We start from the raw sequence: 22787 nt of genomic DNA on the forward strand, positions 1-22787 counted from the left end.
ATTGAGAGATAGAGTAAGGAAAAGAAAAAGATGTGTTTTTTCGTGCAGAATTCGATGGCTTTTATAGGCCCACATTTTACTGTGCAGCTCCGCGAGTGTGAAGCTTTTGCACTTTAGAACTCTGCGAGTGCGGAGCCTCCTTTTCCAGCTAACATTCTTGGATCTTTTGACTGCCAACGGTTTTATTATATAAATATAATATATATATATATATATATATATATATAATTTATATAATTAATTATATATTATATTATATTTATATACAAAATTAATTTGTAACTTTTGGTCCGTTGCGTCGTGCGTTATTAGTTGGTTCATGTCCTGGTTCCGGTTTTTCGAACGTCCTTTTGTACGATTTAATAATTTGAACTTTGCGTTTTGCGGCTCGTACTCGTGTACTTTTGAGATGTTTCTCATCAATAATTTGAACCACTTTGATTGTACATTGTACTTTTTACCTTTTTGGTTGTTTGCGTCTTCAATTCGTCAAATCTGCCTTTTGTCTTCACCTTTTATTATTTAAACGAATATCACTTGTAAATAGGACAATTGCAATTAAAAGCTTGTCTTTCTTGAGGGATAATGCTATGAAATATATGTTCGTTTTTAGCATTATCAGTTTGTCAGAGGAACACTGGTTGTAGTAAGGCAACCTACGCTATGGATTCCGACATCTGATCTTTCATAATGCAAACTCTGACTGAGATACGTAGTACATGGTTGGCCTTGAGCTATGCATGTGTAGTCACTAGCATTTAAACACTATAAGCATATGAGGAGGCACAATAGTTGTAGTACTCTATGCATATGCCGTGTATGGCCATGAAAGCTAATCTTAAGTACCGATACAGTACATTTCACCATAACGCGGTCTCAAGCATTACACCCTGCTTGAGGGATTCTTGGTTAATCAAGGAACTGTTTGTTTAAAACCCATAAAGTATTGGACCAATAGGATAACAGAACGTGTTTATGGAGGTTACTCTAGAACTTGGCCATGGTGTTCTTTATGGTTCTTCTCTTTTAATTAAGGGCCTAACTAATTTAATAAGTCCAATCACTAACGAAAGAATCAAAAACACATCATGTCTCTCGGATCAGGGATGTCTTCTATGTTAGCCTATACTTAAGAAAGTTTAGACCTTAAGGATTGTTAATATGTTACCTTACCGGGTCGGTCCTTCCTATTGAAGAGCTGCTTGTGTTTTCATGTAGTTCATGTTTCTCGGACATCGAGGGTATGGGGCATTGCTGTCTATTTAGAGTCTTTAACCCTAACGTATTTACCCAGTGACATGTCAATGTTCTGATAGGGGAGGTAGGACCAGTATAACAGGTTTAAGGTTATCACCTATTCATGAGCCGATGCCACACACTCTCAGCTATGTAACTAATGAAGCCATAACATGCAATTCCTTTTAGCTTTATCATAATTATAAATTTGAGCTTTATTGCTTTCCTTTATTTATCTGTTTTGCCTTAGAAATAGAAAAACCAAAATTTTACTATTCCTTAGAAATTATAGGTCTATTAGTGTTTTACTATTGCGATAGGTTTGATTTTAGTGTCTTCTTAAACGAACGACCCTTGGTCATACTTCCCTTACTCATCCTTAGGAAGGAGTAGTAGATTTAGACCCCACATACTATAAATTTAAAACCAGATTCCCTCGATGAACCTCGATAGACGGTTAGCGACCTAACAACACCGCTACAAAATAAACTGTGTGTTTTGGCCACATCTTAAGGGATATCAATACTTCAGCACAAACTCTTCTGTTTCTCAAGTAAACTCCGACCCCTTTCGATGCCGCCATTGTACCTTATAGGTCTTAATCCTCCTATTACGCAATTACTTAATCTTCTCACCAAGGATCGCTATCGGTTCCTCCACATACTCCAATTAATTGTTTAGAGTAATCTAGTCTAACGGAACCCACGCCGAGTCATCCGCAAAACACTTACAAAGATAAGAAACACAAATGTGTTGTGTATTCCTGCAAGCTCTTCAGGGTAACTCTAATCGATACGCTACTTCACTAACATGAGCCAAAAGTTTAAATGGTCCAATAAAGGGAGGATCAAGTTTTCCCCATTTTCGAAACCGAATTATACCCTTCGATGGCGAAACTTTGAGCATCACCATATCGCCCTCTTGGAACTCAATCTTTCGTATTCTCTTATCCGCATAATATTTTTTTCTATCTTGTACCGCCTTAAGACGGGCATGAATCATCTCAATCTTCATATTTGTCTCTAGAACCACATCGGTGCCCCCGATTACTCTTTGCCCCACCTCACCCCAATAAAAAAGGGGTTCGGCAATTTCTACTATAAAGAATTTCGTATGGTGGCATTCCTATACTAGGATGGAAACTATTATTGTAGGAGAATTCCATCTAACATTGCTTGGTTTATACATTATTATCTCGCAATATCGAGTTCCATTTATGTTAGTTTTGAGCATTACAATAAAGATGATATGAAGATCAAGTTGAAGATTAACGCCAATTTGTATCATGGTGTTATTTGGTTGTTTTTGGTGTTTTTCAAGTGTGTCGGGGCTAAAACATCGTATATAAAGTTCCAGGTTCGAACCCGAGTTAACACCAATCTTTAAAGCAATTTTTCAAGCTAAAAACAGTGTTTCAGGTCTCGGTTTTGCGAGGTTTATTCTCACTATCGCGAGGTGGAAGTCGAGCACATGTACGCGAACCGAGAAAATGAAAAACGATCGGGGCACACCACAACTGGGTGTCTCGCGATCACGAGAAGGATTGGGCAAACAGGCTGTAGACGCGAGCCTGTGTCGACCAGACCAGCATTATAAAATCGATTTTTGGAGAGATATGATTTACATCCGACTTTAGGCTATTTTCAGACAAATTTAGGGGTTCCAAACCCTATTTTTATCATCTTGAAGAGGGCTAAACATCAATATTGAATATTTTCTTAATTATTAAAATTGGTACTCTTGTTTTCTTTGATTCTAGTGATATTATCATGAATACTTGTGTTTCCTCTTGTTTTATTGCTTTTCTCTCGAATATGTTAGGCTAAATTTCTTACTGTTTACTCAGATGTTATAGTTTTTGATTGTTAGATTGTTCTTATTTTCATAGATTTAACGTTTGATTAATTTAGTTTTATTAAGTTTGGTCAAAAACCCATTATTGTGTGACACCCCCAAATAGGGCCTGGGGTATTTGTGTCTAATTATATCAAATCACAGTTGTATAAACGAGAATGACACTACATGAGACGTTTTGTTGAGTTTTGCAGCGCAAGATAAATATGTCTTTAATTGATATGATATGTAATGAAGACTCCAAGCATAGCAAGCAATCATCATCAAAGCAGTAGATATACAGCGGAAGCAATATTTAAGTACCTGAGAATAAACATGCTTAAAAAGGTCAACACGAGGTTGAGTGAGTTCATAGGTTTGTCATAAATAATGATTTTAATAATAGTGTTAGACCACAAGATTTGTTTTCATAAGTAGATCACTTAGATCCAGTCAAGTTGATCTCCCGCAGGATCAAAAAGTTATACCAAAACGTGATATTTAGACTAAACGTTCAAGTTTGCCCCTTGACAAGTTGTGTCTGTTCTTGTCAGTTTAATTTCATTATCAAGTAATACAAAGACTTAGTCAAATGTATCGGGGACGTTACTCCCGATAGGCCTATCCCCAATAATTAAAAATGCCGCATCAATTAAAAATATCACTTTAGGGACTTAGTCGGACATAGCTGGGTATAGCATAGTTTAACAGTTGGTACTGATATTTAGACTAGACTTTCAAGTTTACCCCGTACAAGTTATCGTTTATACTTGTCGGTTGGGGACTTGCTGGTCATAGCCCAACATATCACAGTTTAATAGTTGGTACTGATATTTAGACTAGACTTTCAAGTTTGCCCCGTACAAGTTATCGTTTATACTTGTCGGTTGGGGACTTGCTGCTCATAGCCCAACATATCATAGTTTAATAGTTGATACGTGTAAAACAGTTATAAAAGTTGCGCATGTATTCTCAGCCCAAAAATGTAAAGAGAAAAAGGGATCATATGAAACTCACATTAAATAGCAGTTGAAGTATTCCACGCAAGAAGGAAAGTAAAGCAAGTAAATGATCTGGATATCAACCTTGAGGTATAACGTTTGATTAGTTAATGTCTAACTTGACATAAAGTATGTTTATTAATATAGCAACTATATTGACAGTGACGGTTTTCGAGAAAAGTTCCTATTTCTCAAAAGTTTCTATTTTTGGAAACCTACTATTTATGAAAAAACTTCCACTTATAGTAAGCTTCTAGTTTAAGAATGTTCGGGTTATAATTCTTAACAAAGATGTTGTACAATCTCGCCCAAACTTCGTCGCTAACATGCAAGTCACTCGAATGATCTATTGTTACCGAGCGGCCCAGGATCTCTTGACCAGAATCTAAGTCTTGGCATTCGAGATCCACAAGCGTCTCATAATGGTAACAAGGATCACCCTAGGCCATAAGTAGTGGTGATGTTTGTAGTCTTTGTACGCTATCTTTAATTATAACCTTCACGTTAGGTGCGTATATACATATATATATTCATTAATTCGATTTTAATTATAACTCCTATATATTAATTCATAAAAATACTTTTATAATTTTTAGTAACATATATTACTAATTATAACATGTTATTTATTTTAATTTTAATTGCATATAATTTATAACATTATTTACATGTTTCGGTAAAAAAAATAATAAACCGAAGTAAATAGTAAAAAGTAAAAAGTAAAAAGTAAGAAAAGAATACTTACTAGTAGTAATTCTTCAAAGAGAGAATGAGAGAAATTTTGGTGTGAGTTTGAATGAGAAATGAGGGGTATTTATACTTGAAAAAATTAGGTAAAAAGAATAAAATAATTAAAAGAAAAAGAAATATTTTAAATTTTTAATGGGATTTTAAAATTCAAAAGTATTAAATGTTAGGTCATGGGATAATGCACAAAATAAAATAATAAAAGTAGTTTTCCATTATAATTTTTGATTAAAAAGTAATCTATTTATTTATTTATTTATTTTATTAAAAAAATCATTTATTTTAAGGATTTTTTATATATATATATATTTTTTAAAATAAACAAATTGATTTACTACTTTTCCAAGAAAATTTGTCAATAATTTTTTTATTCATAATAACAATACTGATAATAAAGATATTAATTATTGATATCTTGTTTAAAAAGGATATTAATAATAATAATATTAATATATCAAATTAATGCGTAATTATTTACAAATAATTGTTCGTGAATCGTCAGAATTAGTTGAGGTTAAATGAAATCATATAAAGATTTTTGTTTAAATTTTGCCGAAAATTTACGGGTTGTCACAGTATCCCCCTGTTAGTAGAAATTTCGTCCCGAAATTTAGTTGTTGCCATCAGTCGGCGTTGTTTGTAAACAGGTGAGGATATTTTCATTTTATTTGGTCTTCACGTTCCCAGGTATGCTCGGGGCCTTTCGTGAATTCCAACTAATAGGATATTATTTTGTTTCTAGCGTTTAAATCATACGATCCATAAATTTTACGAAGTGTATTTTATTATTAATGCGGAGGTTATCTAAAGGATTTAACAAGAGTGTCATTGATTAGGTTTTCCTCAGAAAGAGATGATGACGTTATACAAGCATTTCAATATACATGAAATGTGTGATGAATAATAGTGAGCTTATTTAAACCTTGAGCGTTTATGCCACAATATTAGGGTAGACAAAATAGAGAGGAGTTCATGAAAATCATAATCATGAAATTTGATAGAGATCGTCATTCTTTACAACAAGAATGATGAATATGAGTTGGAAATAGAGTTTTATCGACATTAAATAATATGGATAAAACGATTCGATTATAGAAAGAGTATAAATGAAACTATCACAAAAGAGTGAAATGAGGAAATTAAATGTTCACCTTAACTTTTGATATGGTTAAAGTTGATTTTCGGAATTCAAAGGATTTAAAGAAATCTTCATAATCTTTATAAGATTTGATTCTCCGGTAATTAAGAAAATTAGGATTTTCTTTAATTAAATGCGGTGAATTGTCTCGATTGCTGTGTCTAGAATTTCGCTATAAATTAGCTTCTTCCGTTTCATTATCTTCACCACTTCTATACTTTCTTCCTCAATTCATACTTTCAAAAGATTTCTTAATATGCTCAATCCAGTTCTTGTTCTTGACCTTATATTGGTTATCGCCACAATCTTCCTTCTTTTCCAACTCCCACCAGAGGAGTGTGTTTACTTCTATTATGCTCTAGGATTTATCGTGTTTTTAGTTCTCCTGTGTCTTTATATTGCTATACGCATTGATATACATGGTTTGTAATTTCAGTATTGTTATCGGGCTTTATATTTTCCCTTATTTGTCGAAGCTCTTTGCCTTTTTATTCTCCTCTCGACACTAAGTAAAGCGAGTAATGGTCCAGAATTTGTAAGTATGAAGTTTCAAATGAACATAATGTTCTAAGCAGGAAGGAACGTAATATCATGATTTGATTTGTTATATTACAAGAATTACTGAGGATAGAACTATCAAGAATATATGTTCTTGATATGTTCAGAGATTAAGTAGAATGTAAGAGTCGTGTAACATGGCAAATGATGATTAATAAGTCTATGAATCATCATCTTCCATTAAAAATTTAGCATGACTTACTGTAATATAATCACGTTGGCCTGACGTCATTATATTATACTAACTCATGCTTCAATTCCCAACACTTCTTCAAAATATTTATAATTTAAACTTGAATTTTACATAATATAGAAACTAAAACAGTTTCCTTTATTATGTAACAAAGATATCATAAAGAGATAATTTATTGCGGACAAGAATAGTTATGAAGATATCTTCAGAAACATCGAGGATATTTATGACGAAAGATACGATGATATCTTAGAATTTTCTAAGATCAAATGATAATGAGGAAAGTTCTTCTGTAAGGATTTAAGATAAGTAAGGAGCAGGGTAATTGCTAATGATTTCAGCAGATACTGAATCATCTAGATTCTTTGAATACAGGTTTAGTCCTTGAGATTTGTCCACAGCTTCCTTCATGTTTTGCTCAATCCGTCTTTCAATACCAGATTTTCTTTTGAGCTTTTCCAACGCACAATTCTTTATTATCAAGCTTCTGGTCATTAAGACCATCTACGGCCTTTGCTGCTTCATCAGCATTATTAGGGTTAACGAATCTGAATCGTTGGTTATAGTTCTAAGGTGTTTTCAAGAATTTTGAAGAATGTAAAATGTAACATATTAATGTGAGATATAAATATTTCCCGGGTATTACCTACCCGTTAAAATATTTTCACCATCAACAGTTTGTACAACAAAATATTTAATTACAATCTTTATGATAATATACGTACATATATATTTTCCTTCAGATGTAATCATGGATTTAATGAGTTAATATAATATTAAACTCATTTGATTTGAGGTTAGAACAAGAATAAATAATCTCTAAAATTTTTTAGAAACTACATATTCTCTGCAGAGTATTTCTTCAATGTAGTTATGAATCAACACTTCTTCATTTGTTGTTACTGGTATTCCTTGGTATCTATGGTGCGTATGATATTGATGCTCGTGGCATAGACTGTGATGTTGAGGTTTGTGATGCAGATGTTGTTGTTAATGAAGCTGATGGTGCTAATGCTATTGCTGATACTGATGCAACTGCTGGTGCTTATAATGCTTGCTGTGTTGATGATGTTGGCAGTACTGTTGAGGCTGTTGCTGATTCTGGTAGTGTCGTCGGTGCTGGTGATGTTGACGATACTACTGGTGGTGTTGCGGTTGCTGTTGATATTGCTTGTGGTGTTGATGATGTTGGTGATGTTGGTGGTACTGATGGTTCTGGTTATGTTGCTGGTGTTGCTTGTGGTATTTGGATAGTAGGTGTGAGCCTAGCTTCCAAATCGTGCACTGTTTCCTCCAGGGTTTCTACTTTACGCTCGAGTCTATGGATTTGTTCTACCCATTCCTTCGTAAGGTTTGTCAATTCTTAATATTTAGTTCGAAGTCTTCTAACTTCTTCTAATGACCCTATCTGGTTAGAATTCGGGAGTAGAGGACGAATACTGTCTTGGGCTACATCGAGTCGACCTTCGAGGCGGAAAATCCTTGCGAAAAGAGTGTAAACAGTATTGTGAACAGGTTCGCCGGTAAGCGAATCGAGTGCTCCGACGTTTAGTGGTAAGTTTGGCTCGTGATAAGGAGTACCTTCTTCATTTCTCCATAGGGTGAGTATTTCGCGAACCCATCCCCATTTTCTGAAGAAATCACGGTAATTGATCGGTGGGTGTGTTCCTGTCACGCTACCTTCGGAGCTAGAGGAACTTGAGGAATCAGGTGAGAAATCCATTTTATGTGTTTGGAATAGGGTTTGATATGAAATGGGTGTTGAATATTGAAAGATATATTCGTCTCCTTGAATACGTATATATAGCGAATGATTTCCGTGATTTACGGAGGAAATTTAGGAAAAGTTATAGACAAAGTCTATTGAGATAGATATGATAAGATATACTCCACGTATGCAATAATGGCAGTATGACGTGTCGAGATTATAAAATGATAAGTATGTAATCTAATAATCTTTCGATTAAAGACTTTCAATTCGTATACTGTGATAACCCAATGACATTTTCCGGTTTGCAAACCGATGCATAAAGGTATAAGGCATATAGGTAAGTGATATAACATGGAGTTATATACGTTTGAGTATGAATAGTAACAATTATAGGAGTTTCAAAAATCATGGATAATATTTCATGTAATACATATGTAATACACAAAACCATGATAGATAACATAGGAATGTCAAGAATTTCAGAAATCATGGTGTCGCATTTAAATGCGGTGGCATAATTGGATAATACTTAGGAAAGTGAGCATAGTTCTTAGGTTGGCTCGGCATTCTAAGATAAGTAAAGTTTCTAAAATATAGTGTAGCATTTAACAGTTAAAGGCAACAATTAAAGGCACTATGGTCAGGGAAAGTTGTAGTCCTACATTGCTAAAGTACCTAATTGTATAAGGCACACATAAAATGCAATCCTGGTTCTCTACCTCAACCTGCTCTGATACCAATTTGTGACACCCCCAAATAGGGCCTGGGATATTTGTGTCTAATTATATCAAATCACAGTTGTATAAACGAGAATGACTCTACATGAGACGTTTTGTTGAGTTTTGCAGCGGAAGATAAATATGTCTTTAATTGATATGATATGTAATGAAGACTCCAAGTATAGCAAGCAATCATCATCAAAGCAGTAGATATACAGCGGAAGCAATATTTAAGTACCTGAGAATAAACATGCTTAAAAAGGTCAACACGAGGTTGAGTGAGTTCATAGGTTTGTCATAAATAATGATTTCAGTAATAGTGTTAGACCACAAGATTTGTTTTCATAAGTAGATCACTCAGATCCAGTCAAGTTGATCTCCCGCAGGATCAAAAAGTTATGCCAAAGCGTGATATTTAGACTAAACGTTCAAGTTTGCCCCATGACAAGTTGTGTCTGTCCTTGTCAGTTTAATTTCATTATCAAGTAATACAAAGACTTAGTCAAATGTATCGGGGAAGTTACTCCCGATAGGCCTATCCCCAATAATTAAAAATGCCGCAGCAATTAAAAATATCACTGTAGGGACTTAGTCGGACATAGCCGGGTATAGCATAGTTTAACAGGTGTTACTGATATTTAGACTAGACTTTCAAGTTTACCCCGTACAAGTTATCGTTTATACTTATCAATTGGGGACTTGCTGGTCATAGCCCAACATATCACAGTTTAATAGTTGGTACTGGTATTTAGACTAGACTTTCAAGTTTGCCCCGTACAAGTTATCATTTATACTTGTCGGTTGGGGACTTGCTGCTCATAGCCCAACATATCATAGTTTAATAGTTGATACGTGTAAAACAGTTATAAAAGTTGCGCATGTATTCTCAGCCCAAAAATGTAAAGAGAAAAAGGGATCATATGAAACTCACATTAAATAGCAGTTGAAGTATTCCACGCAAGAAGGAAAGTAAAGCAAGTAAGTGATCTGGATATCAACCTTGAGGTATAAAGTTTGATTAGTTAATGTCTAACTTGACATAAAGTATGTTTTTTAATATAGCAACTATATTGACAGTGACGATTTTCGAGAAAAGTTCCTATTTCTCAAAAGTTTCTATTTTTGGAAACATACTATTTATGAAAAAACTTCCACTTATAGTAAGCTTCTAGTTTAAGAATGTTCGGGTTATAATTCTTAACAAAGATGTTGTACAATCTCGCCCAAACTTCGTCGCTAACATGCAAGTCACTCGAATGATCTATTGTTACCGAGCGGCCCAGGATCTCTTGACCAGATTCTAAGTCTTGGCATTCGAGATCCACAAGCGTCTCATAATGGTAACAAGGATCACCCTAGGCCACAAGTAGTGGTGATGTTTGTAGTCTTTGTACGCTATCTTTAATTATAACCTTCACGTTAGGTGCGTATATACATATATATTCATTAATTCGATTTTAATTATAACTCCTATATATTAATTCATAAAAATACTTTTATAATTTTTAGTAACATATATTACTAATTATAACATGTTATTTATTTTAATTTTAATTGCATATAATTTATAACATTATTTACATGTTTCGGTAAAAAAATAATAAACCGAAGTAAATAGTAAAAAGTAAAAAGTAAGAAAAGAATACTTACTAGTAGTAATTCTTCAAAGAGAGAATGAGAGAAATTTTGGTGTGAATTTGAATGAGAAATGAGAGGTATTTATACTTGAAAAAATTAGGTAAAAAGAATAAAATAATTAAAAGAAAAAGAAATATTTTAAATTTTTAATGGAATTTTAAAATTCAAAAGTATGAAATGTTAGGTCATGGGATAATGCACAAAATAAAATAATAAAAGTAGTTTTCCATTATAATTTTTGATTAAAAAGTAATTTATTTATTTATTTATTTATTTTATTAAAAAAATCATTTATTTTAAGGATTTTTTTATATATATATATATTTTTTTAAAATAAACAAATTGATTTACTACTTTTCCAAGAATATTTGTCAATATTTTTTTTATTCATAATAACAATACTGATAATAAAGATATTAATTATTGATATCGTGTTTAAAAAGGATATTAATAATTATAATATTAATATATCAAATTAATGCGTAATTATTTACAAATAATTGTTCGTGAATCGTCAGAATTAGTCGAGGTTAAATGAAATCATATAAAGATTTTTGTTTAAATTTTGCCGGAAATTTACGGGTTGTCACATATTGTGTATGCTTTTCTACTTTAATTCAATTATACATGTTATCAACTAATTATTGTGAGATACAAAGTGGTAGATAATGTGTACTTCAATAATCTAAGTGATCTAGACGTGTAGGTATTTGATATCAAGTGATTGAATTGAATGTTTATGCGGTAATTGAATGATAGTTTGGAATCATAATCGTGTAATTACATTGAGTGATCTTTGTAGTTAGGATTTTGAGTGATTTTAATCCGGACCAAATCTTAATAGCTTTATCTTGATAATTTATAATTATTGTGTTTAATCAAAAGATCCATTGTTGTGTGAATCGGTTACTTTATTTCAATTACATAATTTGTCACCTAGTTTATGTGAGTTCATTAATGATAAACAAATTATGCTTTGACTCTTAGGAGGTTTAGACATTTACATGTGAGTGTGAATGGTGATTAATTGGTAATTCGATAACACAATCGTGTAGTTACTTTGAGTGATCGTAGTAATTAAGGTTTCATATGAGTTTAACCTAGATTGAATCACACTAGTTTAATCCTTTATGATTTAATTGTTTGAATGAGATTAATGTGAGTTAGTCAATTTTAGATGATTGAGTTATAATTTATTAGACATTTAATTGGTTTTAATTGAAGGAACAATCCACATCATTAGCGAATCATCTGAGTGAACACTGCTTCATCCATCTGGTTATTCGTTTAATTTACTTTTCGTAATTAGTTTAGTTACAAAACTTCCCCCTTTTATACCTCGTCTTTAGGATAAATATTAGTTTTTAAATCTTAATCAACCGCTCTATGTGGAACGAATCTGTACTTACTAAATCTTTGGTGCATTGACCGGGATAGTTGCTCAATTCGTGTGATAAAACCATTTAGTTTAGTGCATTTAATTTAATTGTGGTTTTACAACATCACCACCAAAGTTAAATTGCTCGTCCCATTTACCTCCAAAATCAATGACGCAAGTCAGCAACATATCCTCTAAGGTTTGAATGGTCCGTTCGCTTCGGCGAAATCGACATGTTTTTATACCCAATATCAAGCCCTAAATAAACTAAAGTAATCGACTTTATTGAAGAATATGGCGGTTATTCACTTTATTTGGTAAATCAAGTGATTACAAGGGCATTGCAAAAAGAATTAGAGAAAACGTACTTAAAATGAAGAATCTAGACCGAAAATGATGAAATCAAGTAAAGACCTAGGACCTAAGCCAAACACGGGCTGCCAAGCTAGGCCACACGGGTTGCCATTTTCCTACACGGGCTGCCAGATTGATCAGCTCTATGGGCACTCTCCACGACCACTACAGCAAACGGGCATCCTCCATGGGTCATCAGGGCAATTACACGGGCACCCCCCACGGGCTGCCCAGATTTCCACGAGCACTGTACACAGGCTTCCAAGCTCAGTTTTCACCTATAAAAAGGCTCATTTTTCATCCATTTCAACACACAATTTACTCTCAGTCTCACTTCTTTCTCTAGTTTCTCTCTCTATGATTATGATAATAATTATCGACTACCGATAATTACCTAGAGTAGGCATTAAACATAAGGTGTTAAACGGAGTCTATAAATGATTGGAGGTGCGTCCGAAGTTGTCACTTTTTTACTTTCAGAGCTCAATTAATCCACGGCATTCTTATCTTTTTGTACGATCTTTTATAATGTCTTTCATTATTCTATTGATAGGTGATATTGTTGCCATGATTAGCAAGTAGTTATCTTTTAGTGTATGGTATGCCGTAGTTAGTTACAATGTTGAAATAATGAATGTGTAATGTGATGCTGTTACAATGCTCTCCGATTATGACTAAACTCAATCGCTTTTCCAACTAATAGAACGTGGTTATAGGCTCTGTTATTGGGAAGTCGCGATCCCCGATTCAGAGTACACTATCTATTTTCACCCCTTGGTAAGAATACTCTGCCAAATACATAGTGCGCTTGATGGAGGCACACCGGTTGTAGAACGTCAACCGACACTATGGATTCCGGTAGGTGATCTTTCATAAATGGAAACTCTGATCGACTCTTAGAGTAAACGGTTGGCCTCAGGCTATGCCACTGTAGTCAGTAGCATTTAAACATCGCATGTATATGAGGAGGCACACCGGTTGTAGTACTCTATGCCTCTATTATGTATGGCCATGGAAACGGTTTTAATGTGGATAATGTACATTTACACCATAACGCGATCTCAGGAAATGCACTTCGCTTGAGGGATTCTTTAGTTAATTCAGGAATTGTTTGTTTATATCTTAAAGGATTGGACCATTAGGATAACCGAACGTGTTCATGGAGTTTACACTTGTAAATCTAGCCATGGTGTTCATCATGGTTGACTTTTCTTTAAATAAGAACCTAACTTATCTTTTACCAATCATTAACGAAAGCATCGTAACACATCACGTCTCTCTGTTACGATATGCCTTTTATTCTAGCTATGCTTAAGAAAGTTTAGACCTTAAGGATCGTTAATACGCCACCTTAATGGGTCGCTCTTATTGATGAGTCGTCTAGTGTATTCACGTAGTCGTGTTGCTCTGGCGTCGGGAGTATGTGGTGTTGCTGTCTACTCAGAATCTTCAAGCCTATCGGTATTACCCAGTGACATGTCTTTGACAGGTCCATTTAGGATAATAAAGCAGGTAACTGGTCATAACGTACCCATGAGCCGACATTACACATATCCAACATCGTACTAACCAAAGCATTAACATACACTAGCTTTAGCCTTATCAGAAATACAAACTTTATCCTTTACTGCTTTATTCACTTATATATCTCTATACTTATTATTCAGGATTTAGAAAACCAAAATATATCCCAACAAAACCAAAATATATCCCAACTACTCCTTAGAATAATACTATATTTACACTATAGCGAAAGGTTCGATTCTGTTGACTTCTTAAACGAACGACCCTAGGTCATACTTCCCTTGCTCACCCATAGGAAGGTGTAGTAGATTTAGGCCCCGAAATTATAAATTTAAAACCACTCACCCTTGATGTTCACATAGTAGACATTTAGCGACCTAACGACACCGCATAAAATGAACTGTTCGTTTTGTGCACATCACATCATGAAACTTACTATAAAATCGGGAGGTAAATCATGTGTCCTGATCCGAAACAAATGACACAGGAACCCCATGTCTTGATATCGCTTCCTTAATAAACACTCTTGCCAATGTCTCCGACGAAATTGTCTCTTGAATAGGAAGAAAAAACGTGCTTTTCATCAATCTTTCAATGATTACCTAAATAGAGTCGTATTGGGTTCTCGTTGTCTTTGGCAACTTCGTGACAAAATTCATGGTAAGGTTATCGCATTTCCACTTGGGAATTTCTAATGGTTGCAACATACCATAAGGTTTTTTGGTGCTCAGCATTAACTTGCAAACACGTAACACATTGCACGACATACTTAACAATGTCTCGTTTCATGTAGGGCCACCAATATTCCTTCTTCAAACCAACATACATCTTTGTCACCCCCGGGTGGATGGAATATTTTGTCTTATGTGCTTCATCAAGAAGCACTTGTCAGTATCCACCCATTTTTCAGTACCCACACCCTTCCTTGAAAAGACAATAACTCATGCAGGCCTAATACAATAGACTATGTTTGCTCTTGAATTCTCTCTTTAAATTTATTATTCATGAAAGCTTCAATTTATATCTCACCAAGCTTTACGAGGAAATCGTTAGTAATGGTCATACGTAATGATTCCACTCGTATCCCCGGGTATTGATACTTTCGACTCAACACATCCGCAATGACATTAGCTTTACCCGGATGATAAAGTATTTCACAATCATAGTCTTTCATAAAATCCAACCACCGGTGATGATGTTTGTTCCATTCCCGTTGATCAAAGAGATATTTCAAGCACTTATGATTGGCATAAATAGTACATAAAACATCGTAAAGATAATGGCACCAAATTTTCAAGGCATGAACCACCGCCACCAACTCGAGATCATGTGTAGGGTAGCTCTTTTCGTGCTATTTTAGTTATCTCGAGGCATAAGCAATGACTTTGTCTCTTTTCATAAGAACACAACCAAGCCCATTAACAGAGGCATCACAATACACCCTCATATCTTCAACACCTTCCGGTAATACTAACACCGGAGCTTGACTCAACTTTTTCTTCAACAATTGAAAGGCAACTTCTTGCTCACTTCCCCTAAATTTAACATTTTTCCTTGTCAACTTCGTCAAATGAGAAGCGATCTTGGGAAAATCTTAAATAAACCGACGATAGTATCCGGCCAATCCGAGAAAACTCTGGAATTCCATAGGTGTAGTCGGTAGCTCCCAATTCTATATCGCTTCAATTTTCACTAGATCTACTGGAATTCCCTCTTTACTAACGTTATGACAAAGGAATTGCACTTCCCTTAGCCAAATTTCTCATTTAAAGAACTTGGCATACAACTTCTCTTTCCTCAACGTTCTCAACACTTCACGCAAATAATGTTCATGTTCCTTCACACTCTTAGAATAAATGAGTATGTCATCGATGAACACGATGGGTTAACACACCCGACTCGAAAGGTCCATGAATGTCACGGGCACATTTGTAAGACCAAAGGGCATCACCACAAACTCATAATACCCATAAAGAGTTTGAAACACCATTTTCTCAATATCTTCACCACAGATCTTCACTTGATGATAGCCGGATCGAAAATTAATCTTAGTAAAACAACAAGCCCCATGTAATTGATCAAACAAGTCGTCAATACAAGGTAATGGGTAACAATTCTTGATCGTCACTTTATTCAACTCATGATAATCAATGCACATGCGCATACTACCGTCCTTCTTCTTCACGAACAAACATAGACACCCCAAGGTGAGGTACTCGGTCAAATGAAACCCTTATCTAACAAATTTTGAGTTTGATTCATCAACTCTTGCATTTTCGTTGGTGCTAAATGATATGGCTTCTTAGCTATGGGGGTAGCCCCCTGAGCCAACTCGATGAAAAATTCAACTTGTCGTTTGTACGGAACACCCGAAAACTCATCCGAAAACACATCTTCAGATACATTTACCACATGAATACTTCAGATGGATTGCGGCTCTTCTCGAGTATCAACTACATGTGCTAGAAAATCCATACATCCACTACTAATGAGCCGGCGTGTCCATACATAAGTTTATATTAGCACAAGTCTTCTCTGTTTCTCACCATGGATGATTAACTCTCACCCACTAGGGGCCTTCACCCGCACAAACTTCTCATGGCATGCAATGTCAGCTTTATAATGACCAAGCCAATCCATGCAAACAACAACATCAAATTCACCCAATGTCATTGGTATGAGGTTAATCTTAATGTTGTCACTACTAAACAAAATATCACAATTTTTGCACACATCAACCCCTAGTACCCCTAGTACAGTTTTGCCATCCGCTATTCTGACTTCTACCGAATTTTTCAACTTAACCAGTGGTCTATCAAGTCTATTCACAAACTTTCAAGAAACAAAAGACAAATTGGTACCACAATAAATTAGAAAATCGCAGGTTTAGAGTTAACCAAAAAAGTACCTGAGACAACTTCAGTGGAATTCCTTACTTCTTCATTTGTCATCAAATAATTATGACCTTTCGCAGCATCCGCCACTCTCTCCAACCTTTTAGTTTGTTCGTATCTTCTCTCATCCGCTGTCAATTTGGGACATTCATATTTTCGGTGTCCCTCCCTCTTGATATTGAAAAATGTAATCTTGGTAGTTGGAGGATTAGTACAATTTCGAGACAAATGTCCCAGTTTTCCACAATTATAACATGTGGGATGATAACCTCCAGAACCACCCTTCTTAACACTACCGAAGCTCTCGGTTGTGCTCCTTGCTTTCTTCCTCGAGGAACTACTAGACTTAAACTTCCTCTTACTTGGAGTGTGATCAACAGCCTTCGGAGCATGTGACTCAAAACCCTTAGCGACTTCAAAGAATTTGGCGAAGGAGTCCACATGTCGAACTCGGGGAAAAATTGAACCTTTGCAAAGAAACACGTCTTAAGAGTATTGAGGTCCATGGAACCTTGCCGCATATTACACAACTCATTCCTTAACCTCGTGAGATCGGCCAGAGTTCTGAATTCATTGAAATCAAGGTTTTGAATTCCTCCCAAGATAATTCAACTTACACTTCCCCATAAGCTCTAATTCGCTCATCCCGCCAAGTCTTAACGGCTCCCCTTAACATGCTTGTACTAAACCTCGTTCTTTTCTAAAGCGGGCATTCACTAGTTCAGAATGACTCCTCGATTTTTGATACCCACCGTGCACTTTTGAGAGGGCCAAGCACTCCATCATAATTCAGAGGTTTAGTAATAATGAAGTTCTTATGACTGAACTCCTTTCGTTGAGCATATACTTGGGATGTTAGGGCCGACATTATCCTCTTGACGTTCCGGAACATCTTCACCTTGAGGTTTGGGAAACCTCTTTTCAAATTCGTCCTGAATGGCTTTGGATATTTGGTCCTTGATTATTTCCGTGATCTCTTCGTAGATAGATTTGCTAAAAGCATGCTTCACCTTCTTGGCGAAAACTTCCGAATAATCCTCAAAGGCGTTTTCAATCACTTTAGTCAAGTTGTCCTCATCACTCGGATTTCCTTGACTTGCACCACTTCAACCTTCATTCTGAGAATTTAACTAGGTTAGATACACCATTACATCATGTAACACGCACCCCACTACCCCATCTCACTCAACTCTTATTGTACTTCACTTATTTGACGCAGTGCGCAACAGTAATAGTGGTGGCCAATCACCATTACTATTGCACACCGTATCAAACTCATTGATTCAACAAGTGTTTCGCTCACTGTCATACATACACAAGCATTCACATCCTAGTTAGCCCTCCTATATGCTAAGGCACTAACTAACTCGGTCCCTCCCGCATTCACACAAGTCCCACAACATTATACACATAATCTAGTCTATGTCTAGGCACCTATCTCAAAGTCACCTAGATTTCTTAGACGATGCTCTGATACCACCTAAAATGACTCCAACGCATTTAAGAAAAATCGACTAATTTTTTACAGTAGAAATGCGCGCCGCGCAAGTTCCTTGCGTGTCGCGATTTTATACGAATTTTTAAAATAGTTGTTTACACCAGACCTGGTCACCATCACTAGTCCATTTGCACGTCACGTAGAAAAGGTGTGCGTCGCGTGCTTGAATTGTTTCTGAAGACAGCCACCACAGTAGCTGAATCAAATCCAAAAAATTTTAAGTGTTGGAAAATGACCTATGATATGCCCGAATCGGACGGTTTATTTTTGTGCGATGTCGTTAGGTCACTAAATGTTAATTTAGGATATCAACAAAAACTAATTGTTTAATTTATATATTGCTGGGCCAAAATCTATTATTCCTTCCTATGGGTTAGCAAGGAAAAATATGACCTAGGGTCGTTCCTTGAGCGGTCGAATTTGAAACAGAGCTTATTCAGATAATTTAGTAATTAAGATTGTGTTTGTACACAATTTAGTATCCAAGACTAGTGGCCATGTACACCTTGTGTGGAGAGGCAGGATCCTTTAGGTCCCAATAAATTGGCGACTGTTCGGAAAATCCAACAACCAAGTCCAACCGGTTTATTCTAGACACCACTTAATCCAGAATATCAAATTATGTAAAGGCAATAGTTGGGTTGATTTGATTTATAATTGTATTTAAAATGTTAAAGCAATATAATTAAAATAAGCTAGCTCGCATGCAATCGCTAAGGACAGAGAAAACGTGGTTCACCATGATTTAAGATAACATAGTGTCGGGATGATTGGGAGACACTCATTGGATAGATATACCTTGGTGTAAACACTAGATTCCCTACTAATTGATTTCTCGATTAGCATGTCACGAGGAAACTAGGCTATCGTGATTCTGATCGAATAGACTATGCTCAACTCCCGAGCTTTATCGGGTTTAAGGATATAAGCGGCCCATCTTGGATACAATGCATACCTTGGGCGCACGAATAAAGTAGCACTATATATATATATATATATATATATATATATATATATATATATATATATATATATATATATATATATATATATATATATATATATATATATATATATATATATATATATATATATATATATATCCAACCTTTCTTAACACCTTAGTGTATCACCCAAGTGAGTGTTTATGATTGTGTTGCGAATTCCTTTTTGTCAATGGTTTGGTAAAACCTAAGGGTTTGTAGACAAATTAGAACCTTTGAAAGTTCTCAGTCATCCTTAAAGAGTTATAAGCTTAGTTGTATTGTAGTACGTTAGATTCCCACTTATGACTTAAACCACCCCTTACTTAAATCTACCCAATAAATCCCTTAGTTATCCACCATGTATTACACTTATAATGGTTCCATAGCTTCTAACCTTAACCATGCTCAAGTGGTCCTATAGTACATTAACATTTTACTCTAGTATTGCAACAGTATTTCCTCGAGTCTTATACTCTTGACCAATATCTTGATCTGGTCCTACGATAATTCCCCATGTACTTTATAGCATTTCCGATGGGTTCAAACCTTGACCAATGTATAACCACAGATAATTAATTACCTAATAATTGTCGACTTTATAAAAGGTTTTAATCACGTTTATTGGTGGAAGAACGATAATAACGAGGTTTAATATCATAGACAGAAGGCAAGTACGAAACGACAATCATCGATAACTAACATTATTAAATCATGGCAAACAATCAAGTAATTACTCACACATCATGGAAACAAACATTTCTAATATTAATAAATCACAAACATCGAACAAGAATTATTATATAAATTAATAAAAGAAAGGATAGATATTACCAAATAATACCGGCAGAATAACACTTGAATTTCTTCATAATATGCATAGCGTTACAATGCTTGATAGCTTCTACTACATACTAATCTCCTATTGATCACTGGAGAGCGACTGATAATGCTAAAAATGAACATATATTTCATAGCATTATCCCTCAAGAAAGACAAGCTTTTAGTTGCAATTGTTCTATTTACAAGTGATATTCGTTTAAATAATAAAAGGTGAAGACAAAAGACATATTCGACGAATTGAAGACGCAAATGACCAAAAAGCTCAAAACTACAAAGTACAATCAAAGTGGTTCCAATTATTTATAAGAAACGTCTCAAAATTATAAGAGTACAAGATGCGAAATGCAAAGTACAAGATATTAAATTATACGCAAGGACGTTCGAAAATCCGGAACCGGGACCAAAGTCAACTCTCAACGCTCGACGCAACGGACTAAAAATTATGAGCCAACTATGCACATGAATATAATATAATATATAATTAATTCTTAAAATTAATATATATATTATATTATATATTATAAACGTCGGCAAAGAAAGAAACAAACTCTTGTGAGCTGGAAAAACTGGCCATGCGATCGTATGGCCTGGAAGTACATTTTCCATGCGATCGTATGGCAGTAGGTGACATGCCACATCTATAAATTACGCAGTTTTTGAGCAAATATATCCATCTTTTTCTTTCCTTTCTCTCATACGTAAATATATATATATATATATATATATATATATATATATATATATATATATATATATATATATATATATATATATATATATATATATATATATATTATAATTTTAATTTTAATTTTAATTCTAATAATAAGGGTATGTTAGCGAATGTTGTAAGTGTATAAGTCGAAATTCTGTCCGTGTAACGCTACGCTATTTTTAATCACTGTAAGTTATGGTTAATGTTATTTTTAATTTAATGTCTCGTAGCTAAGTTATTATTATGCTTATTTAATGCTGAAGTAATCGTGATGTTGGGCTAAATATTAAAATTGGGTAATTGGGTTTTGTACCATAATTGGGGTTTGGACAAAAGAACGACACTTGTGAAAATTAGACTATGGGCTATTAATGGGCTTTATATTTGTTTAATTAAATGATAGTTTGTTAATTTAATATAAAGATTTACAATTGGACGTACCTATAAATAACCATATACACTCGATCGGACACGATGGGCGGGATATTTATATGTACGAATAATCATTCATTTAACCGGACACGGGAATGGATTAATAGTTAATAGATTTATTAAAATAGGGGTGAATTATGTACAAGGACACTTGGCGTAATTGTTAATAAAGTATTAAAACCTTGGGTTACACGCAGTCGATAACCTGGTGTAATTATTAAACAACGTATTAAGACCTTGTTACAGTTTAAGTCCCCAATTAGTTGGAATATTTGACTTCGAATATAAGGATAATTTGATGAGGACACTCGCACTTTATATTTATGACTGATGGACTGTTATGGACAAAAACCAGATGGACATATTGAATAATCCAGGACAAAGGACAATTAACTCATAGAAATAAACTAAAATCAACACGTCAAACATCATGATTACGAAAGTTTAAATAAGCATAATTTATATATTTCATATTTAATTGCACTTTTAATTATCGCACTTTTATTTATTGTCATTTTATTTAATTGCATTTTTAATTATCGTACTCTTTAATTATCGCAATTTTATTTTATCGCACTTTTATTTATCGCAATTTCATTATCGTTATTTACTTTACGCTTTAAATTAAGTTATATTTATTTTTAATATTTTACATTAGGTTTTAACTGCGACTAAAAGTTTTAAAATCGACAAACCGGTCATTAAACGGTAAAAACCCCCCTTTTATAATAATAATACTACTTATATATATTTTTGTATTTTTGCAATTATAAGTTACAAATATAGCGTTAAGCTTGGCTAGAGTTCCCTGTGGACGAACCGGACTTACTAAAAACTACACTACTGTACGATTAGGTACACTGCCTATAAGTGTTGTAGCAAGGTTTAGGTATATCCACTCTATAAATAAATAAATCACTTGTGTAAATTTGTATCGTATTTAATAGTATTTTGTAGCAAATATATAACTATTTTATACACCACCTCGCACACATCAGCGACAATAGAGAGATAAATAATTTTCCTAATCTCTGTAATTTTCTCTCTCTAGAATCTAGAGAGAGAAAGTAGATAGAACTAATCTTCTACTGATCACTAGAGAGCGACAATAGAGAGATGTTTTTGAGAGAAGTGAAGAATGTGTGTGTTGAAATGGTGGGATGAAGCCTCCATTTATTGGAAATGCTTAATGGCAAAGTTGTAAAAAAATTGGTTGAAAAACCCCTGGCAAGTGGGACAGTAGGTACGATGGCAGGTAGGACGGCAGGTAGGATGGCATATGGCAAGCCGTATGGCAAGGCCGTTTGATCAAGCAAGTCATTTCCTTGGGCAGTTTGCATGGCAGACCGTTTGTGATGTAGCAGGCCGTATGGCACCCTGGCAGGCCGTATG

The sequence above is a fragment of the Rutidosis leptorrhynchoides genome, chromosome 3 (assembly GCF_046630445.1).
Source record: "Rutidosis leptorrhynchoides isolate AG116_Rl617_1_P2 chromosome 3, CSIRO_AGI_Rlap_v1, whole genome shotgun sequence".
Lineage (NCBI taxonomy): Eukaryota > Viridiplantae > Streptophyta > Magnoliopsida > Asterales > Asteraceae > Rutidosis > Rutidosis leptorrhynchoides.